At 37.8% G+C, this 5,003-nt stretch overlaps 1 pseudogene; it reads right to left on the bottom strand.

Annotated features, from left to right (window-relative positions):
• Positions 1 to 4,622: 4,622 nt before the first annotated feature.
• LOC135277887 (5S ribosomal RNA) lies at positions 4,623 to 4,741 on the bottom strand (annotated as a pseudogene).
• Positions 4,742 to 5,003: the final 262 nt, after the last annotated feature.

Raw genomic sequence — 5,003 nt, 5'->3', positions numbered from 1 at the left:
TCCCACAATCTGAATTTCTCTGTTTTCCGTATTCCCAGTATACTGGTGGTTAGAAGGGCTTGAACTGACTCAGTAAAGTTTTGCTGAAGGTATTTCATACATAATATTGTGTTATTCTATCAGGAGTTCAACATGCCTGGTGATTCCTTTTCAATGATGCTAACTGCAATTGATAATTGTCTTGATTCAGTAGGGTTTGAAAATGGTCATATATCAAGTCTCTAATTCCTTTTTTATTAGTTGGAATAGTCCTATTATAGATAAACTTTTCCTTAGTAAATGTTTTGTTATTCAATTGTATAATTTGAATAGAAAGAAGGGTAAGATAAACCTGCAATGGACTGAAGTTTGTGTCCTCCTACAGCTAAATTCATATGTTGAAATCCTATTCTCCAATGTGATAATATTAAGAGTTGGGGCCTTTGGGAAATAATTAGGTCCCAAGGGTGTAGCTCTCATGGATGGATTAGGGCCCGTATGAAAGGCATCACTGAGAGCTCTCTTGTCCTCCTTCTGCCATGTGGGGTTACGATAAAAGGTCAGCTGTCTGCAAACTGGAAGAGGGCCCTCACCAGAACTGGACCATGCTGGCACCCTGATCTTGGTTGCCCAGCCTCTAGAACTATAAGAAGTAAATTTCTGTTGTTTGTAAGCCACCCAGTCTATAGTATTTTGTTATGGTACTGTGTGGCCCAAACTAATTAAGCCAACACCTGATTTTTTTCACTTTATCAATTTTAAAACTGAGGAACTGATTTACCAGCAGTTCTACCACTGAACAATTAGGATGGTTTGCTGTTGTACTTTGTTTTAGTATTATTATTAACTCATGGATTTTAACATATCTGATGTATTGGTATTTAAGACAGTTGCTAACCTCAGGTGATCCACCCACCTCAGTCTTCCAGAGTGCTGAGATCCTTATAAAATTACCCATCTTTGGCCAGTGCTAGCCTTATTGGGATTGATCCTAGTAGTTACCCATAACAAATACCAAGGCAGTTTGATAGTTGCCTTGCTATCTGTTATGACAAGATGTTTCAGGCTCATCTTGAGTATTTCCTACCATAGATTTAAAATCAGCCATAATTTCAAGGATACCTGGTAACTTTTAGTTGAAAATTGTATTTTCAAGACAACTTGTGAACTCTTCTACTGGGTTTGTCATAAATTATAGGTCTTTTCAATGGACAGAGCTAGGGAATATGATTCATAAAAATGTTTCAAGAAAAAAATATGTCATGAAGTCATACTATTTCCAATTAAAATTTTTATTTATTTATTTTTTAATTTTTTGAGACAGTCCATCACCCAGGCTGGAGTGCAGTGGTATGATCTCAGCTCACTGCAACCTCTGCCTCCCAGATTCAAGCAATTCTTCTGCTTCAGCCTCACAAGTAGCTAGGATTATAGGTACGCACCACCATGCCTGGCTCATTTTTTGTATCTTTAGTAGAGACAGGGTTTCACCATGTTGCCCAGGCTGGTCTCAAACTCCTGACCTTGTGATCTGCCCACCTCAGCCTCCCAAAGTGCTGGGATTACAGGTGTGAGGCACCAAGTATTTTTTAAATTTCTACTACCTTACTGTATGCACTTTCCTCCACATCAAGATTTCCATTTCTAGTGACACTTGGAATTATAAGAATTAGAATATCACAAAATTACTAACTAGCTGAATGCTATTACACACAGAACTACACACATACATGGACACATAGAAACACAAAGGACTCAGAATAGTAATACCAAAACTATTGTGAATAACATGTTTTAGGTTGGGCTTCTTAGAAACAAAACCTCACATGGGCAGTTGTTTTGCATGTGATCCACTGAGGATTTATTTAGGGGAAAGTTGCAAGGGAATTAGGAAAACAAAACAGTGCATGGGGAAAAAAACAGGCAAAGACACAATTTCTTTGGAAGTTAACGCCTAATTCTGTTACTGTGGAGTATTCTGGAGCATGAATTACACTGCAGAGGTTGTCTCACCAGAGGCAGGCAATGGGGGGACTAAGATATTATACCCACTTGCAGTCATTGGTTATAGCCCAATCCTAATAGGAGTAAGTGCTTCAGTTCCAAGGCATTTCTGCGTGAGTTGATTCCCATCAGCCAAGGGAAATTCTCTGAAGAAAGCCAGAGGTGTGAACCATTGAAAGCCAAAATTTACCACACTGTCTTCCACAATGGTTGACCTAATTTACGCTTTCACCAACAGTGTAAAAGCCTTCCTTTTTCTCCACAACCACACCAGCATTTGTTGTTTTTTGACTTTTCAAAAATAGCCATTCTGACGGGTGTGAGGTGGTATCTCATTGTGGATTTGGTTTGCATTCCTCTAATGATCAGTGATGTTGAGCTTTTTTAAATGTTTGTTGGCTGCATGCATGTTGTCTTTTGAGAAGTGTCTGTTCATGTCCTTTGCCCACTTTTTAATGGGGTTGTTAGCTTTTTTCTTTTAAACTTAAGTTCCTTATAGATTCTGGATATTAGACCTTTGTCAAATGGATAGATTGCAAAAATTTTCTTCCATTCTGTAGTTTGTTGGTTTACTCTGTTAATTGTTTTGTTTTGTTTTGTGTTGTTTTTTTTTTTTTTTGCTGTGCAGAAGCTCTTTGGTTTAGTTAGATCCCAGTGTCAATTTTTGCTTTTGTTGCAATTGCTTTTGGCATCTTCATCATTAAATCTTTGCTCATGCCTATATCCTGAATGGTATTGCCTAGGTTTTCTAGAGTTCTAATAATTTAAAGTTTTACATTTAAGTCTTTACTCGATCTTGACTTGATCTTTGATAATCAAGATGGAGTAATGAAGGGGTCCAGCTACAGTTTTCTGCATAAGGATAGCCAGTTTTACCAGCACAATTGAATAAATAGAGAATCCTTTCCCCATTGCTTGTATTTGTCAAGTTTGTCGATGATCGGATGATTGTAGGTGTGTGGTCTTATTTCTGGATTCTCTATTCTGTTCCATTCATCTATGTATCTGTTCTTGTTCCAGTACCATGCTGTTTTGGTTGCTGTTGCCCTGCAATATAATTTGAAGTAGGGTTGCATATGTCTCCAGTTTTTTTCTTTTTGCATAAGATTGCCTTGTCTCTTGAGGGTCTTTGTTGTTCTATATGAATTTTAAAATAGATTTTTCTAATTCTGTGAAGAATTTTAATGGTAGTTTAATAGGAATAGCATTGAATCTATAAATCTACAAATTACTTTGAGCAGTATGGCCATTTTCATGATATTGATTTTTTCTAACTGTGAGCATGAAATGTTTTTTCCACTTGTTTGTGTCATCTCTAATTTCTCTGAGCAGTGGTTTGTAGTTTTCCTTGAAGAGGTCCTTCACTTCCCTTGTTAGCCCTATTCCTAGATATTTTATTCTTTTTGTGACAATTGTGTATGGGAGTTCATTTGGCTCTCAGCCTAGAGGTAGAAATGCCATTTGACCCAGCAATCCCATTACTGGGTATATAATCAAAGGAATGTAAGTCATTCTATTACAAAGATATATGTATGTGTATGTTTATTACAGCACTATTCACACAAAGACATGAATCAACCTAAATGCTCATCAATGTTAGACTGGATGAATAAAATGTGGCACATATACACCATGAAATATTATGCAGCCATTAAAAGAATGAAATGATGTCTTTTGCAGGGACATGGATGGAGCTGGAGGCCACTACCCTTAGCAAATTAACTCAAGAACAGAAAGCCAAATACTATGCATTCTCACTTATCAGTGGAAACTGAATGATTAGAACACATGGACACAAGGGGATGGGGAGCAACACACACTGGGGCCTGTCTGAGGGTCAGAGATGGGAACAAAGAGAGGATCAGGAAGATTAGCTAATAGATGTTGCGCTTAATACTTGGTGATGGGACGATCTGTGCAGCAACCACCACGGCACACATTTATCTATGTAACAAACCTGCACACCCTGCACATGGACCCCTGAACTTTAAAGTTGGAAATAAAATAAAAGCCAAAATTAACCACAGCTGGAAGATGGTTGCACTGGCCTAGTAAATGGGATCTGGGCAACATGCCAACAATATCTGTAGCATCTACTTGGCACCACTTATATCTATTTGCTTCTCTCATTAAGTTTCCTCTGCTCACTGATAGCTTCTCTGTGATTTTGGTTGGCTCCGATTTCAGGGGAATTTCATAAGATGAAAGCTAGTATGACAAAATGCAGTGCTCAGGGCTGCAGTTGCTTCCCAGGAAATTATTATCTTTTTTCCATCACCTCAAACATTTATCATTTCTTTGTGGTGAGAAAATTTTAAGTCCTCTTTTGGCTATTGTGAAATATACAATACATTATTATTAACTGTAATTACTGTGCTGTGTAATACACACTGAAATACTATTCAGCCTTAACAAAACATGAAATTCTGTCATTTGTGACAGCATGGATGAAGCTAGAGGACATTATATTAAGTGAAGTAAGCCAGGCATAGAAAGAAAAATACGTTATGATCTTATTTATATGTGGAACCCAAGGAAATTGTTGACATTTTTCATTTCTTTTCTCTCCCACTTATTCTCCCATCATTCTCACCAAGCACTTTTTTTGTTTTTTTTTTGTGTGTGTGTTTGTTTTTTAAAGCCAACAGCATCCAGTATTCCCAGGTGTTCTCCCATCCAAGTACTAACCAGGCCTGACAATGCTTAGCTTCCAAGATCAGATGCGATCGGGCCTGTTCAGGGTGGTATGGCTGTAGACACCAAGCACTTTTTATGGTGTAGCTGGTTTGCCTGTTAGTATAAACCAAACCCTTGTTATCTCTGAGCCTCTAGTTATTATGCCCTTAATCAGACTGTAGTTGCTGTACTTTTCTTACTTTTACACTGTTGGTGGGAGTGTAAATTAGTTCAACCACTGTGGGAGACAGTGTGGCAATTTCTCAAGGATCTAGAGATAGAAATTCCATTTGACCCAGCAATCCCATTACTGGGTATATATCCAAAGGATTATAAATCATTGT

The sequence above is a fragment of the Aotus nancymaae genome, unplaced genomic scaffold (assembly GCF_030222135.1).
Source record: "Aotus nancymaae isolate 86718 unplaced genomic scaffold, 86718_ANA_hifiasm-v0.15.2.pri h1tg000033l, whole genome shotgun sequence".
In the NCBI taxonomy this organism is placed as follows: Eukaryota; Metazoa; Chordata; class Mammalia; order Primates; family Aotidae; genus Aotus; species Aotus nancymaae.
Note: the sequence above shows the minus strand (reverse complement) of the source record. Positions and strands in the feature narration are given on the sequence as shown.